The sequence below is a fragment of the Podarcis muralis genome, chromosome 12 (genome assembly GCF_964188315.1).
Source record: "Podarcis muralis chromosome 12, rPodMur119.hap1.1, whole genome shotgun sequence".
NCBI lineage: Eukaryota > Metazoa > Chordata > Lepidosauria > Squamata > Lacertidae > Podarcis > Podarcis muralis.
Genome location: NC_135666.1, coordinates 41,952,877 through 41,971,484, shown reverse-complemented (window position 1 = coordinate 41,971,484; position 18,608 = coordinate 41,952,877). Strand labels below are relative to the sequence as shown.

The 18,608-nt window shown below is 41.5% G+C and overlaps 1 protein-coding gene across 8 annotated transcripts in view; it reads left to right on the top strand.

Moving 5' to 3' along the window:
- THRB (thyroid hormone receptor beta) overlaps positions 1 to 18,608 on the top strand; it is a 187,813-nt gene that overhangs the window by 49,905 nt on the left and 119,300 nt on the right. For 5 of the 8 annotated variants that reach the window (XM_077916283.1, XM_077916287.1, XM_077916282.1 and 2 more), the window contains exon 2: positions 11,911 to 12,024. The exons of the other annotated variants lie outside the window; for them this stretch is intronic. The gene's annotated coding sequence lies outside the window, so the exon portion shown is untranslated. The remainder of the gene's footprint in view (positions 1 to 11,910; positions 12,025 to 18,608) is intronic. 8 annotated transcript variants of the gene reach the window in all.

Below are 18,608 nucleotides of genomic sequence, written 5' to 3'. Positions count from 1 at the left end.
ACGCAGTGGGTTGATTGAGCTACAGACTTCAGGTCATATTTCAGTATGCATTATACGGTCAGGAAATTAAATATCTAGCAGAGTTACCATCTCCCCCCCCCCCCGCCCATCCCATACAGTGCTTTCACACATACAGCATTATGAGTTTGTGGGTGCCAGACTTCTAATCTTTATAATCCCAGCAACTGTTAAAATGTAAATCAAGCTGGCTTCCTCATAAGGTGATCACCTGGGAGTTGGACCATTAAGAGAAATAAAGGACAGGTAAGGGGCCATTTGGACAGAGGAAAGGGGGCTCTGTGGCAGATGGCAAATAGGTGGGACCCTCCCTCCCTCTCTTACGTAGTTAGTAAGATAAAACAGCAGTACTGCTGTGTTTTGCTGCTATGTCAGCTAGAAGCTGGGTGCAAAAAAAGGCTGAAGGCTGGACAGGCAGAGAGAAAGCCATGACTGGTTTCTGCTTGAATCTGAGGCTGTGGCTATGGGAGAAACAAGGCCCTTTGGGGGTGTTAATGCTGTGTACCCCTCCATCATAGGCTCAGGTTGTATATATGTGTAAATAAACCATATAACCTAAAGACACCACAGTCTGTGCTGTGCCAAAAGGAAACACAAACCCTGGGTAAGCACCTGAAACTCCTGGAATCTCACACCACTGGGACAACAATGGCCTTGATTTATATTTTTAAATCCAACCCTCTCCATCTGTGAAACATAAATATTCCACCGCTGACAAATCCTTTGGTAATTGCCCAAAGAGAATGAAGTAAACATAGGGATATGTTTGTTAAGCACCCTAATTTGCATGTTTTCAGTGCTCCAGCATCACGCTGTTGAGTAATGTTCAGCTTGTTATTCACTATAAATCCTAACATCCTTTTTTTCGAAAATGCCATTACCTCGCCTGTAATCCTCCCTGTTCCCTTTTGCTTTTTAGTTAGTTAGGTTTCCCACCCCCACCCCCCTTTCTGGTGCATTTCCATGTGTCCTTGTTAAATTTTATTTGATAGCTTATGTAGAACATTTAACATGCCTGCAGTTGGAACACCGTCATAATGGTAAATCTGCATATTTTAAGTTACTCCCCACACATTCATAAAAAGATGGATCAGAACAAAAGTTCAATATTCTTCTCTCGTAGCGGTTAACCAGATGTTTAGCAGGACATGAACCCAACAGCGTTTTCTCTAAAAACTAAACAAAAGCAAAACCCACTTCATTGTTGCAGTTTGATCTCATCCATTAGCATTTGTTTACTTTAATAAGCAAAACAAAACAGTTATATCTCTATATTATTGTAGTTCCTTTTAAAGCTTTATTGGGGGTTAATGGCTTGTTCTTTTTATTTTGTATGTGTTTTTATTTTGTGATTTGTATGTTGTGAACTGCCCTGAAACCTGTGGGTATAGGGTAATTGATTGATTGATTGATTGATTGATTGGATAAGAAAGAAAGAAAGAAAGAAAGAAAGAAAGAAAGAAAGAAAGAAAGAAAGAAAGACGTCATCAATCTTGCTCTATGATCGTTCTGATATTCGGTGGTAGGGGCAAAGCTTTGGAATGTGAGGAGTTCAAAAACCAGCTCGCCAAGTTCATAAACCTCACCCCAACCAATTCTAAATAAAGTCCAAACTACTCTGGTCAAGTTGTTTAGCTTGAAACGCTATAAAATAGCCCCCATCACAATCTGTCTCTGATATCCTCTTCTATTTCCTTATTCAAAATTTAACTAGCGGTGAGAAAGAGACCCTGTATTGGGACTTCCATAAACTTCTCCACTAGGCCCGAGTGCTGCTGTGCATTGCTTTTGGCAGTCCTTACATTTTGCACGGTCCCTGGCAACTCCTATAGTTCCTCTGTTAATCTCTCCATCGCACCATAGATCTGAGATTTCATTTACCGTCTTGTACCCCACCACAACCTGTTTCTGTCACCAAGTGTAGGTTGAGGAAAAGAAACGGGCTGGTTGGTACCATAGAGGCTAAAGTTAAGGAGTTATCAGGCTTGTTTGTGCTCTTGATGACATAATTAGGACTGCAACAGGTTCCAACTAAAGGATAAAAACAGACTACTTACGAATTTTGCAATTAGTTGTCTCATTACATGGGTTTGGTGTATGTTTCCGGCTTGTAACGTTGCACTGAACGTCTTGGAATTTGTAATTCCACCTTTGGTTTTACATTTCTCCGTTAGTAAGTTCCCTCTTATCTACACGCTCACCTCCTGCAATTACCAAGCTCGTTCTTCCTTGGGTATGGCTTGCAAAGTGCTTTTCTGAATTGCTACTTTCAGTAGTTGCCAGACGTCTGCATTTTCACTTCGCGTAACGTGTGCACTCCAAAAATGCACTCTGAATGTGGCAGCTGAATTTATTTATTTTTTGGGTGGGGGAGGGCGAGTATTATCAATCCTGATCACACATTGAGGTAATGCGGAGAATAACTCTTCGTTTCAGGTGACTTGCCTCCAGACCAGTCGCTTAAAGCTTCTGTCAGCCATCTAGCAACATGTAGGCAGACGGACTGGCACACTGGAAGAAATTGGATGCATATGTTCAGAGGGGAAGCATGAGACTGTGGTCTTACCCATATAAGAAAGCCGAGGTGTATTTTGAGCTATTTATGGTGTATTGAAGGACTATTACGTTTGTCTACTCCATGAGTAGGCAAACTAAGGCCTGGGGGCCAGATCCGGCCCAATCGCCTTCTAAATCCGGCCTGGGAACGGTCTGGGAATCAGTGTGTTTTTACATGAGTAGAATGTGTGCTTTTATTTAAAATGCATCTCTGGGTTATTTGTGGGGCATAGGAATTTGTTCATTATTATTTTTCCAAAATATAGTCCGGCCCCCCACAAGGTCCGAGGGACAGTGGACCAGCCCCCTGCTGAAAAAGTTTGCTGACCCCTGGTCTACTCCTTTACCCCCAAAATCCCTTCCTCTATGACCAGTATGAAAACCAAGCAGGCTGGTGGAAAACCATCCGATTGCTTCATAGAAGGACTGTTGTTTGATGCTTGCTGGAACCAGCACAGAACTGCAGCTTACTAGCCTCTTAGCAGGTCTGTAGTTTTGTTTCTGGTTGGCTAGTTACCTCTATGGGTTGGTTTGTAAGACGGTGCTATATAGACAGCACACAAGGACAGACCTCCAGCAATGTATAATAGTTTGTTTGTGGCCTCTTGGATAGTCATCCTTGTCAAGAAAAAGGTGCACACATGCATGTTATTTCTTTCTGTGGCTAATAGTTTCTGGGAGGGATTTAAGTTTGAAATTATGGATGGGGGGAAAGAGGCAACCTCTCCTCCCTTCCCAGTGCCCCAGTAGCTCTACTGCTACTTTTGGAAGAAGGAAACTATGTAGTGTGTCCAAACATGGAATTCCACCGGAAAGTATAGTTGGCCCTAGGGCACAGGCCTCTCGGACCCCCATAGAGGGCAGGCCGGCATAAGGGAAGCTGTGTGAAGAATGGATGTTACTAGGCTTCAGATTCTTTTTATATATACAGTGGTACCTTGGTTCTCGAACTGCTTAGTTGTCATACAAATCAGCTCCCAAACGCAAGAAACCCAAAAGTAAGTGTTCCAGTTTTTGAACATTTTTCAGAAGCCAAATGTCCAACGTGTCTTCTGCTTGAGTGCAGGAAGCTCCTGCAGCCAATCAGAAGCCACACCTTGGTTTTCGAACAGTTTCAGGAGTCGAACAGACTTCTGGAATGGATTAAGTTCAAGAACCAAGGTAATACTGTGTGTGTGTATTCTGTTTTATAATTTAAAGTACTCATTTTTACATCCTTAAGATATCAGTTACTTCCTTTCTTCTCTTTCCGTTGTTCATTTTACATATCATAAATCCCTGCATATTTTACAGAAACTATACCATTCAGTATTCCATTATTACATCCATCATAACTTGTTTGCACTGTTGAATTTATCTTTATGCTGCCAGTGTTTTCAGCTGTACACAATTATTTCCCATATATTCAATAAACATTTTCCAATCTTCTTTAAACATATGTTCTTCTTGTTGTCTTATTCTGTATGTTAAGTCTGCAAGCTGGGCATATTCTGCCACAGTAGTGGCATACATAAATAAACTATTTTGACACCAAGGCTTCAGATTCTTCAGCATGAGATCTAGAATTCTACAGTAAGAAAAAATGGAATTCTGTGGGGACCGGGGATAAATTGCGAAAGAATCACCCCTACCAAGGGGCAAGGATAGTGAGGGAGAACCTGACCACTTTTTCAGGTTTTCTGCACCACAGAGCATGGCACAGTATGCACCTCTGTGTCAAAAATACCATACAATATAACTGTGTTTAAAAATCAGTAAAAAGTGCTATAACAGAAAAAGTGACAAAATATCTAGAAATCGTCTTCTCTCTTCCCTTAAACAATTGCATTAAAAGTATATCAGATTGAACTTTTAAAACAGGCTTAAACTTCAGCACACACATCAATTGATACAGTAAGGTTTTCCTCCCTGATAAGTTTGTGTCTGAATGAAAATTCGTATGTGCAGAATCCTCAGAATGAAGATACATGTCTTGGGCCGTAATGAAACACAAATGTTCTTTTCTGCTTTCTCCTGTCAATGAATCACTTTGTTCTAGATGTGCTGATTCATCTAAGCCTCTGACTGACATTGGTAATAACCCGGAAGGTGGCAGACTTCAGATTCAACTGTTGGGTCTTTTGTGTACCCACTAGAATTGATACTCGGTGCCTTGAATCAGTTGTGCGGAGGGGCGGGGGACGACTCCGATTCTTATTCTGTACAAACTGTAAACTGATGGGCCTTTATTACTTCCAGGCTTGTCTGAATTATCAAGCAGCAGCTGCTTCATCTCTCCTCAGGAGAATGCAGGCATTTGGTTAAATGAATTACTACCACTTCTCACACTCTCAGATAAAGGATGCCTTTCACTTCTGACAGCCAAATAACAGTTGCTGATACACAATCTTCTTCGCAGAAGAACTGAAGCTGCCAGGATTTCTCTCTCTTACAATGGATACGTAATTTACGTTCGGTTAAACTATTTTTGCGTTGATGAATTATTTTTACTCCATTAAGGATTATGTGAAATGGCTCATTTCTGTGCTTGACTCACTCAGGCCTCCTAACAGGAAAGGTTGGATTTACAACGGAGTTAGAATGTGAGGTTTGTCTGTGAAACATAGGTGCTCTGAAAATAGCTTTATTTTAAGGTAGTGTTAGAAACTCAGGTATACAAGCTACGTGCCAAATGGCTTCTTAAACCAGTGTTACAGTCACCAAAACAGAATGCCTAGTTGCCATTTTGGGGCCAGAAGAGCTCAAAAGTTGTATTGTTCAATACGGCTCTTTGGTTACCGAGATTCATTCTGATAGTGCAGATGCAATATCATGGATAGAATTCAGAAGAAGAAGAAGAAGAAGAGGAAGAAGAAGAGGAGTTTGGATTTGATATCCTGCTTTATCACTACCCTAAGGAGTCTCAAAGTAATAATAATAATAATAATAATTTATTATTTATACCCCGCCCATCTGGCTGGGTTTCCCCAGCCACTCTGGGCGGCTTCCAACTGAATATTAAAAACAGTACAGCATCAAACATTAAAAACTTCCCTAAAGAGGGCTGCCTTCAGATGACTTTTAAAAGTAAAATAGTTGTTTATTGCTTTGACATCTGCTGGGAGGGCGTTCCACAGGGCAGGAGCCACTACCGAGAAGGCCCTCTGCCTGGTTCCCTGTAACCTTACTTCTCGCAATGAGGGAACCGCCAGAAGGCCCTCGGCGCTGGATCTCAGTGTCCGGGCTGAACGATGGGGGTGGAGACGCTCCTTCAGATATACTGGACCGAGGCCGTTTAGGGCTTTAAAGGTCAGCACCAACACTTTGAATTGTGCTCGGAAACGTACTGGGAGCCAATGCAGATCTCTCAGAACTGGTGTTATGTGGTCCCGGCGGCCACTCCCAGTCACCAGTCTAGCGGCCGCATTCTGGATTAATTGCAGTTTCCGGGTCACCTTCAAAGGTAGCCCCACGTAGAGCGCGTTGCAGTAGTCCAAGCGGGAGATAACTAGAGCATGCACCACTCTGGCAAGACAGTCTGCGGGCAGGTAGGGTCTTAGCCTGCGTACCAGGTGGAGCTGGTAGACAGCTGCCCTGGACACAGAATTAACCTGTGCCTCCATGGACAGCTGTGAGTCCAAAATGACTCCCAGGCTGCGCACCTGGTCCTTCAGGGGCACAGTTACCCCATTCAGGACCAGGGAATCCCCCACACCTGCCCGCCCCCTGTCCCCCAAAAACAGTACTTCTGTCTTGTCAGGATTCAGCCTCAATCTGTTAGCCGCCATCCATCCTCCAACAGCCTCCAGGCACTCACACAGGACCTTCACCGCCTTCACTGGTTCTGATTTAAAGGAGAGGTAGAGCTGGGTGTCATCTGCATACTGATGAACACCCAGCCCAAACCCCCTGATGATCTCTCCCAGCGGCTTCATATAGATATTAAAAAGCATGGGGGAGAGGACGGAACCCTGAGGCACCCCACAAGTGAGAGCCCAGGGGTCTGAACACTCATCCCCCACCACCACTTTCTGGACACGGCCCAGGAGAAAGGAGCGGAACCACCGTATAACAGTGCCTCCAGCTCCCAGCCCCTCTAGACGGTCCAGAAGGATGTTATGGTCGATGGTGTCAAAGGCCGCTGAGAGATCCAGCAGAACTAGGAAACAGCTCTCACCTTTGTCCCTAGCCCGCCGGAGATCATCAACCAGCGCGACCAAGGCAGTTTCAGTCCCATGGTGAGGCCTGAATCCCGATTGGAAGGGATCCAAATGGTCCGCATCCTCCAGGCATGCTTGGAGTTGTCTGGCAACCACCCGCTCAATCACCTTGCCCAAGAATGGTAAATTTGAGACTGGGCGATAGTTGGCCAAATTGGCTGGGTCTAAAGATGTTTTTTTAAGAAGCGGTTTAATGACCGCCTCTTTCAGCGGGTCTGGGAAGGCTCCCTCACGGAGGGAAGCATTCACCACCCCACAGAGCCCATCGCCCAGCCCATCGCCCAGTGGCTAACATTCTCCTTTCCCTTCCTCCTCCACAACAAACTGTGAGGTGAGTGAGGCTGAGAGACTTCAAAGAAGTGTGACTAGCCCAAGGTCACCCAGCAGCTGCATGTGGAGGAGCGGGGAAGCGAACCCGGTTCCCCAGATTACGAGACTACCGCTCTTAACCACTACACCACACTGGCTCTCAGAATGCATTGCTAGTGTGTGAAAACAGTTCAGCTCAAATGATCCCCAGGCAGGCACCTCTAGATGATCGCAAATGGCCAATAGCCAAGTGCAAAATGTGTCTGGTGAATTTCAAATGCTGTTTTAAGGATAGGAGTGTGTGGGGGGGAGGGAGGACTCGGCTAAATTGGCAAAGAAAAATCGCTTTATATGCGTTGTTTATGCATTCTAACACTATGGTACCAGATGGCGCTGTGGAGTTCTGTTTTTGCCAACCCGATTTCTCATACGAAGTTTGCAACGCGTTTAAACAAAACGCTTCTTTGATGTGTATAGATCCAGCCAGAGAGAGAAATAACTGTAAGCAGAAGGGCAGTTGCAAATGGACTTCATTTGGGGAACACCCTTATGGCAGTAAGAACGTGGCCTCCTTTCTTCTCCAATCATCTATATGTGATGTGAAGAAAGAAAGAAGCTAGGCCTAGTAAAAAAGAATTGTCCTCCAGAAAGGCCTTCATCTTCAGAAGTCTTGTTCTGTGACCTTCCACCAGGATGCCAGACGGAGCCTTCTTGATAAAAATTCTACATTTGTAGAATTCCCTTCCAGTTTGCCTCCAAATGATTATTTTGGGGCAGCTGCTTAAGACTCTTTTATTGCTGTGGATTTATTTTGGTGGCTTATTTTAAGTGCTTCTAGTTTGCTTTTCTTGCCGTTTTAACGATTGTGCAAACCTTAGAATGCTTTTAAGGATTTTATCTGTTTTGTTACCGTTGTTTGGCCGTGCTATGCTATTCTTACAATGTCTACTGTCCTGAAATCCAGATTGGCGTGGAAATATTTTATGCAAATTATTTTTTTTTAAAAAAAATATTATAAATCACCATGGGACCTTTTTAAACCCCAAGAGGCAATATATAAATAACTGGCTATTTTCTTCCGTACTAGGCCAGAATTCTGTGTGACAGAAATGCCACTGTTCACAGCTCCCTCCAACCTATTTATGTTTGAGGGGAATATATATATATATATATATATATATATATATATATATATATATATATAAAATAGTTGAATGTAATTCAGTTTATACGTTATTTTTCAAATGATTGAGTCCACCTGAATGGTTTTCCCTGTTGTTGGCCCTTGACCGAGATGACTACTTCCATTGCTGTCACGATAGCTCTAGCAAAAGTATGTTGTGTTGGCCTAGAGTGTGATAGATTAGTTATATAAACTGATATATCCTCACTACACCTGCCCTGGTACCTTCAACTGCTGTTATATTTGAATGGTCTAGGAGATTTTTGAGTCAGGTGCAGCACAGTTTGACTGTTCATTGCCACTGTCGGCAATATCATACCCTCCAGCTTTTCTCTGGTGAAAATAGGGACGTCCTACTCGATCATCATCATCATCTTGTTGTTGTTGTTGTTGTTCTTGTTGTTTGTTGTTACCCCACCCATCTGACTGTGTTGCCTCAACTACTCTGGACGGCGTCTTTCATATATAGAAACATAATAGAACATCAAACATTAAAATACTTCCCTATATAGGACTGCCTTCAGATGTCCTGTAAAGGTTGTGTAGTTACTTATCTCCTTAGCTCAGGGATTGGATAACTCCAAACCCTCCATCGTTTCTCTGATGAAGATAGGCGCTGTGGGTTAAACCACAGAGCCTAGGGCTTGCCGATCAGAAGGTTGGCGGTTCGAATCCCCGCAACGGGGTGAGCTCCCGTTGCTCGGACCCTGCTCCTGCCAACCTAGCAGTTCAAAAGCACGAAGTGCGAGTAGATAAATAGGTACCGCTCTGGCGGGAAGGTAAATGGCGTTTCCGTGCGCTGCTCTGATTCGCCAGAAGCAGCTTAGTCATGCTGGCCACATGAGCAGGAAGCTGTACGCTGGCTCCCTTGGCCAATAAAGCGAGAGGAGCGCCGCAACCCTAGAGTTGTCCGGGAGTGGACCTAATGGTCAGGGCTCCGTTTACCTTTACCTTTAAGGGAAAGTGAGGCATTCCGGGATCAAAGGAGAAACCAGGATGGCTTCTGTAAATCCGGGACTGTCCCTGGAAAATATTGGAGGGTCTGCAATATTCCAGAGGTTTCGTGCTAGTTGATAGGACTCTTACCTATGTACAGTTGGCTATAAGTTCCACCATGCAAAAGTCAGAGGTTTCTACGTAAGCGTCTCTCTCCCTCCAGGAAAGATAGAGGCAATCTGGCCATTCAATGACAGCCAGGCAAAAAGGGGGGGGGGGGATCCCACTGAGAGATGTGAATTGGGAGCTTGACAGTGAGGCCTGGACAGCTGCATTTTCTCCTTCGGCCCTAGGTTTCCAACCCCTCCTCTAGATAGCCTGCCCGCATCTTTATGGCCGCTGCTTTCTTTGCGTGCTAGAAAACCTGTTGCTCTTGACACATTTAATCTGATGTCCTGTCTAGTTTCTCTAACCTATGGCCTGAAACTTGTGGCATCCTGCTACTTAGCACAGTTTGTGTGAGAAAATAGCCGCATTGTTTCTCGTCCTGTGAAAACAGAAATAAAAACATCCTTTCATCATCCCCGACTGTAATGCAGTTAGACTTGAAACCTATCGAGAGAAGAGTCTGCATTGAAATTGCCAAACCATTGCGTTTCTGTGTAGCGGTCGGAATCTTTCGCACCAGATTTGTTTTTGTTTCTTAATTGATCCATGTCAACTCCGAGTCTCATGACTGAATTCTTGTCTTGCGGCACCCTGATGACTAACAAACGTATTATTGTGGCATGTGCTAGGGCAAATGCTCTCAGCCTGGCATGCATGTGTGCGTGCGTGCAAACACACACACACACAGATATTTTGGACTACAAAGCCCTGCATTCCTGACCATTTGCCATGCTGCCTGAGGTTGTTGGGAGTTGTAGTCCATCACAGCTGGAGGGCAACAATATGAGGAAAGCTGAGCTGCTGTAACTGAATTCAGTGGTACCTTGGTTCTCAAACACCTTGGTATTCAGATAACTTGGAACCCAAACTCTGCAAACCCGGAAGTAAGTGTTCCAGTTTGCGAACTGTTTTTGGAAGCCGAACATGCTCCATTTTGAGTGTCATGCTTCTGATTTGAGTGTCACACTTCCGTTTTGAGTGTTACGCTGAGGTCTGTCGGTTTTTGCTGTTTATTCTGCGTTTTTGTTTTTGCGGCTCTTTTGTTTTGTTTTTGTGGCTGTGTGGAACCCAGTTCAGCTACTGATTGATTGTGTGACTTCATTACATAGTTTATTGCTTTCATTTTATGGATCAATGGTCTCGTTAGATAGTAAAATTCATGTTAAATTGCTGTTTTAGAGGTTGTTTTTAAAAGTCTGGAACGGATTAATCCATTTTGCAATTCTTTCTTTTTTTAAAAAATAAATGTTATTTTAAAAGGTTTTAACATACATTATTATTTGCATTACTCCACAAACAATCTCAGTACCTTTACAGGGTTCTTCAAACCCCTGGACTCCCCCCCCCCCACCTTCTCCCCAGTTTCCAATAGTTACCTCTTCTGCTACTACAGCAGCAAGAATGTTACTTGCCCCAAAATGGAAAGAAGCAGAAGTCCCAGTAAAGGAAGAATGGATACAAAAACTTATGGAATATGCAGAAATGGCAAAACTTACCGGAAGAATAAGAAATCAAGATAACAATTTTTTAAATAAAAGAATGGAAATGGTTTATTGAATATTTACAGATAAATTGCAAACAGATAAAAATGTTGTCAGGATTATAGGTATTGTAATAACCTGCAGTTTTATAAGAGTATATATTTAAAGAAGATGAATAAATGAGCAAATTAAGTTAATTTGGATATACAGAAGATATTAAAAACAAATTTAAGGAACCACAGAAAGTGGTGGAAGGAAGTCAAGTTTTGAAATGTCAAAATGATTGTAAAATTAGTGAAATGTATAAAATTAGTGAAATGTATAAACTTGAAAAGTATAAATAAATAAATACATAAATAAAAAGAATTACAGTGGTACCTCGGGTTGCATACGCTTCAGGTTACATACGCTTCAGGTTACAGACTCCACTAACCCAGAAATAGTGCTTCAGGTTAAGAACTTTGCTTCAGGATGAGAACAGAAATCGTGCTCCGGCAGCGCGGCAGCAGCAGGAGGCCCCATTAGCTAAAGTGGTGCTTCAGGTTAAGAACAGTTCCAGGTTAAGAACGGACCTCCGGAACGAATTAAGTACTTAACCCGAGGTACCACTGTAGTCTATGTTCCATAGGAATGTGATTAAAAATAAATAAATCCCCAATTTTTTAGTTTTTAACCACAGAGAAAACTGTCCCTTTGGAATTTAGTTTTTAAAAGTTACTTTTGAAAGTTAAATATAAAAGTGTTGGAGTATATAGAATTTCATTACTTTATTTTATTTTTTATTAATGTGTGAACTTCCACTTTGGTTCTTATACTGTAGGACCACATGTATATACTGATAGACATCTCGCTATGACAATGATAAATTGGAGTGATGTCAAGTAAAATACAGTCCAGACTTGGCAGATTAGATCTTCATTCTGATCAGTAAAACTTTCCGGTGAGCAACTGGTACATTCATGTCTTCTGAGTTCATCCTTCAATAGTTTCTAGGCGCATAGTGTCTGTGAGATAAGCATTTGCTGATTCGTGCTATTTTTATTTTTATTTTTACCCTCAGATGCTAAGAACCGAAGACCTGTGATCCCTGTATCTGCGCATATATTTGAAAACAGATATGGTTTCTGTCATCCTCCTGCTCAATCTTGTCTCTCATTTATGGGCTCGTTCTAAGGTCAGTTTTTACAGTGTTTAAATTCTGTTAAATGTTTTGGAAGAAAGGCAAGGTAATGTTTTCCTCCAGAGAAAACAGATGCCCTCTTCTGAAATAAACTTTTCAAAATGTTGTGCAGAGCGACAGAAGGCAGCAGTGTTAATTTTTTAAAAAAGGATTGTATAAATGAAGGAGTTCGTGAGGCCTTGTCTAGAGTTGCACGCATAGCAGAATGACAGAGAGACCCTACTGTTTTTGGTGCAGGGAGATTCCATAGAGTCCTGTGCCCTATTGTTTCAGTGCTGCTGGAGCCAGGACAATAGAGGCAGATAAGCAGGGTGTTGGGGAGAGGGATAGGATACAGGCAGCGTGGATAAAAATCAATGATTTAAATAAATAAAAATCAGATTTTTTTTAAAAAAAATTAAATCAGATTTTTAAATATTTAAATCAGATTTTTAAAATGCACTGGGAAATGCAGAGTGGATGAAAATCAATGATTTTTTTTTAAATAAGATTTTTTAAAATTTAAATTGGATTTTTAAAATAAAATGCTTTTGGAGGAAAAAAAATTCTAAAGATGGTTTTCTATTTAAGTTACATTATAGTCCAAAGGCTATTCATCAGGAAATAAGGATTTGTTTCAAGTTTTTCATGAAATTGTTTAACCACATCAGTTAACCAACATGGATACGTATGCTATAATGTTACTGTTTTAGTTAAATAAATTGTTTAAATTGCTATTAAGGAAATGATTGTTTTTCCCTTTCCAATAAAGTACAGCGAAAAGTCGTTCAACTATAAACAGTTAACTTCTTAAACCTCACAATAATTTCATAATTGTCTGTGTATTTCTAATGGTATAACCAAAACAGTTATTTTTGGTATAACTGTAAAAATTACTCTGAAAATTTATTATTCCAAAAATGAAACCTTCATCTGGTTGTAAATATTAAGATGATACCAGCAAGAATGAGTCTTTCTGTAAAAAAAAAGAAAAAAAAAGATTTAAATCAAGTCTTACTGATTAGTGATTTAAATTGTTATTTAAATCGATTTGATTTAAATCAAATCCATCCTGTATACAGGTGTATAAAATTGTACATGATGCAAAGTGGATAGAGATAATTTTGTTCTCCCCACTAGAACCCGGGCTCTGCATATTCCTCCTTTTCCTCAAATGTTCTCTGCCAAGTTAGTTTTTTTTTTTAAAAAAAATGTAGTCAAAGTCTCGTTTCCCATCATCATTTTACTTTCCCATAACAGATGTGATAAGAATATGGACAGACTTTGAGCAATTGGAAGAACAGAGTTACCAAAAAACCCCTAAGGGCTGTGTCCCGTGTCACTGGAAAGATTTCGTGAAGCATTTAAATAGCCACATCCACAACTTAACATCTAAACACTTTCACAAAAGGCTTAGGTAGAGAATCTGATAAAAGTTGTTATTTTCTTAAAAATAAAGTGTGCATATCTTTCTGTAACAAATATTTAAGACATGGGCTTGTGACTTTAGAATGTAACTTCAGAACTGTTATTGTTTATCAGATTTATTGCACTTCATTCATTTTTTTATTGCTATCATTTATTATACTTTATCCTATCTTCCATTCAGGGAGCTTTTGAGGTAAGTTGGCCTGCGAGAGAGGAAAAACTAAAGTCAGCTTTGTAGCCAAGTGGGGATTTGAACCTGAGTGACCCCAGTCCTAACCCGATATGCTAAAACACTGGTTTTCTAAGCCTTTCTCCTATCATTTGTCATGAGATCTTGAAGACACTCAGAGCTGGTCTTGTTGTTAGGTAGAATGATGTGCAATGAAAAAACTAACAAATTGTTATTTAATGTATTTTTAGTCTGAACGGCGAGGCGTTTATGGGATTTTCTGCTTTAAGTGCCAAAATAATTTGGCCAGCCTTGGGTGTTGGGTCTTCGGTGTGTGTCTGGCATTTGCTGGTGAAGGCACACGTGAGTGAAAAACTTACAAATGAAGAGAAAATAGATGCCAAATGTCCACCACACCAAATGCAACAGCCTCAATGTCAGTTTGATGGCCTCAAGGGCATTTGCCTGAGCAGGTGGTTGATAAACTGCTGAATAACACCTGTTTGGGTTCACATTTTTTTAAAAAAAAACTTAATTAAGAAGATATTTTGTACTATTTTTAAAAGTATTTAGTCACCCATCTCTCTGTCAAGATAGCAAGCAACACAGAATGCTGTTGTGAGGTAAGGAGCAGTTAGCATTTGGGTCAGTTTTAATGTGAAAAAATGTAAATCTATGCTGACACCGAGTTAAGCCCAACATTTACCCAAATTGCTAGTTCCTATGCACGGAGACGTACATAATTTTCTGAAGGAGATTTTAAAAATTAAATAAGGGGTGAACTCACATGGATATTTTCATCACAGGATGACTATAAGATCAAGCAATGACTTTAGGCTGGTTGACACAATTTTACATTTCATGAATGCATAGATGAGGAAGCAGGATCCTGCGTGTGTCTGTCTGTCTGTCTGTCTATCTATCTATCTATCTATCTATCTATCTATCTCTGAACTGGCATGGGAAAAAGCTAGATCTTTCCACCATACAGAAAGAGCCTTAGGTGCATAGATGTCTTATGCATAAGGTTCTGTTAGCAGTTCTACTGAACATGCAGAGGTTGGGTCTCCTTGTGTGAATGGAATGCTTGTAGAACAAAGAAGGCGGACAGCATTTGTCTATCCCTTGAGGTCACGTCGAGCACATTGACCACATTTGGACAACAACGTTGCTTAATTGTTGTTGGCTTAATTGTTGTCTGTCTCGAGAGGCAATGGAGTGCGCTTCTGGGGGTGAAGTCAGACCGCTGTGTTCACTGCACCAAAGTGGCCTCCCTTGGGTGCATGCCTGGGCAGTCTGTATGGAAGTCTGGGGAGGTGTATGGAAGCAGTTTGTATGGCAGGGGTAGGCAACCTAAGGCCCGTGGGCCACAAGCAGCTCACGGGGGTCATTTAACCGCCCCCCGGGGCCCCCAAACCGAGCTGCCCGCTCAGCGAGTCCCTGCGTGCTGCGCTAAACTGGCATAGCGCACCGTGGGGACTCGCTTCCTCAGCGCCGAAAATCACATCTGCGCAGACGCAGATTCCGGAAAACGCGGGTGCGCCCAATCTAGTCCAACCCCCTGCAATGCAGGAATATGGAGTTGTCCCATACAGGAATCGAACCTACAGCCTTGGTGTTATCAGCGCCACACTCTAAGCGATAAATCTAAAAGAGCTTCTCTTACTGAGTTGAAAATATTGAAACAACCAAGAGAAAGAGAATATAGAGTGAAGGAGAAATGTCTCAGATCCCAGGAACTGTATTCTTAGAGTCTGACTCAGCTTCCCTCTCCTCCATCCTACTCTAGAGAAAGTTGGCTTTTTTGTATAATTGCGTCTGTATCTGTCGATGCTGTTAAAGACAGCAGAATGTATGCCATGTGCTGGCAGAAAGGTCTGAGCACATGTTTCTGTGGGTGGAATTGCCATATCAGGCTTTCTGGCAATCGTGGTTAATTTTTAATCCATACTTATGTCCTTTTTATGGTCTCCCTTTTGGAAGTTGTTAATACATAGCAGCTGACTGAATTTCCCTGCTTTTGATTAACCAAGAGCTTAATTATCTGGTAGGTTTTGCTGTTCCTCAGACTTGGTGGGTGAACCTTCCTCTCTTCCAGATCAATTCTTGGTCAATATGTTCAAGAGAATGAAGGCCATGTTATGTGATTGTTTTCCCCCTGCACAACTTTATCAATATTTTGTGTGTTTGTGTCTGAGAAGGGTAGACACGAATTGGCTCACTTAACAAAAAAAATAACTATGACCTAATCCCATTGACTGTAACGTCATTGTGGCTCTCTCTTGCATTCAGTATAATATTTGCAAAGTTCTTGCGTTGTCTAAACGTCATGCTGCAATTGTGAATCAGTTTAATTTATCTGCTGCTTGTATGAGTATCTCAGCAGATTTTTAAGACTCGTTCCACAAGTTATACTGCCAGGTTTATTCCGGATATTATATAGGAGTGTTACCTTGCTAATTAAAAATCACAAATGAACATTTACAGCACAATCCTATACATTTTAGCCAGGAATAAGTACCACTGAATTTACTAAGCAAAGGGGCTTACTCCCAGATAAATATTCATAGGGTTGCAGCCTTCCCTCCTTCTCTTTAACTATTTTGTTAAGTATTCTTGAACTGGTATTTACTGTATAGATAGATATAATGAACATTCAAGAGCAAGTTACAGATAGGTAGCCGTGTTGGTCTGCCATAGTCAAAACAAAAAAAAATTCCTTCCAGTAGCACCTTAAAGACCAACTAAGTTAGTTCTTGGTATGAGCTTTCGTGTGCATGCACACTGTATCTGAAGAAGTGTGCATGCACACGAAAGCTCATGCCAAGAACTAACTTAGTTGGTCTTTAAGGTGCTACTGGAAGGAATTTTTTTTATTCAAGAGCAAGTTTGCTTAGAACACAAGGAACAAAGCAAAAATTGTCCTCTTAAAGTAAGGGGAAATCCAGTATTGATAATCTTCAGCTCTGTACTAAAAAGTATTATCTGATATGCTCTTATTTAGCATCCTTTGGGAAACAAATGGTACCAATTATCTCTCTGGTCAGTTATGCCTTAGTTTATGTCAGGCATCCCTAACCTGTGGCCCTCCAGATGTGTTGGCCTACAACTCCCATGACAGCACCAGTGGTCAGGATGATGGGAATTGTAGTCCAATACATCTGGAGGGCCGAAGGTTGGGGATGCCTGGTTTATGTTGTCCTTTGGCATGTTTTCTGCTTTCTGTCCTTTTGTGAACATGTTGGTATAAGACTATGAAAGAACTATGAGAGAGAGAGAGAGAGAGAGAGAGAACTTGTGCCATTTAAATGTATATGGTGGCAAACAATTGCTCTTCTGGAAGTCCTGTTTTTGGAGTACTGCTGGCATAGACAGGATTGTATCTAGAGTCCCAATTCTCCACCTTATGCTGTCATTGGTTCAAACACATCTTTCACTTGAGTTGCTACATCAGTAACCTGAAATGGTGTGGGAGGGAATCCAGAAAAAACTTAATAGCCTTGCTCAATTATATCATCACCTGAATGAGTCTTTGGGCAGAATGGTGGCAGGTCAGATGGGAATTGTTCTTTAGATTTCATGTTTTGACCTCTACCTTAAATGCATAACTTTCTGCAATTTTTACCCACAATGCTATTCTGGCTTGAACTAGTTATTTGTTGGAACAGAATACAGTGGTACCTCGGGTTAAGTACTTAATTCGTTCCGGAGGTCCATACTTAACCTGAAACTGTTCTTAACCTGAAGCACCACTTTAGCTAATGGGGGCCTCCTGCTGCTGCCGCGCAGCCGGAGCATGATTTCTGTTCTCATCCTGAAGCAAAGTTCTTAACCTGAAGCACTATTTCTGGGTTAGCGTATGTAACCTGAGGTACCACTGTACCTGCAATCTTAAGCTATGGGCCTGTACTTTCAAAGAGCACTTTGGCCAATGGATGAAAACGGCCTCCCTTCTCTTCTGCCTTTTCATTTCCAAATGAAATTATAATAAAAGTGATTGATAGTTAATGTCAGGCTTAGAGTGTTAGAGGCTGAGATGCTTTCCCTCACGACTCATAGCCATTTCCATCCTGCTTTTATTTCCTCTCGCCAGATGCTGGCAATTTCTGCCAAATGTTATCTGATCTGGTTTTTTTACATTTCTGTTTTGAAATGTATATTATGATAATGTAGCAAATGAGCACAGATAAGAACTTCTGCTCCTTTCGTCACATGTTAGCAAGAGCGCTCATTTCCCCTCAGCGAGCTTAAGAGTGTGGATCTGAATTAATCTCAGTGATATCTTTGTGCATGTCTCTGCTCAGGTTTTCTTGAGTCAACAACAAATTGAGCTAGCCAGAGTTCACAGAAAATGGAAAGGTCAGTCGATTAGTGTGGTGTTTTAAGTCTGTGAGTGTGGATGGTAACTCATTCTGATTCATGCTGACTTTTTCCAGCACAGGCTAAATGCATTTACTTTTTTGAGGGGTGGGAATCCTTGTTGGGATAATTGGTGTACAATAACTAATTATTAAGAGATGTTTCCAAAATGTATTTGCCTTTTCCGTTTCACATGGCAGTGATGCTGAGATCTGTTGCTCTTCACTCTACTTAGGGAAATGTTGTGCTACCTGTTCAACGCAGGCACATTTTCATGCTCAATTCTGTTCAAAAGGGTAAGGTCGATTTGGATAAATAACTGGGAATTCATTCACTAGGGCCATGTGTATTGTGTAGTTTTTAATAGAAATAGATGACATCACCACTGCTGTAATACGCAGATATTTCCTGTACTGTTTGTAGGTTGCTACTGAACCTAGAGTCAAAGGAACATAATGCCCATCATCACATCATGCTAATCCCTAATTTAGTGTGATGTGAATGAGTCATAGTTTGCTTTGTGTTCAAGCACTCCCCTCTCTGGTGCAGGTGTGATGAGCAGAATAGAAGCTTTCACCTGTGAGTTCAGTTTACCAGAAATTACTGTCTTGTCTGAGCCCTTAACTGATTAATGTTAACTATT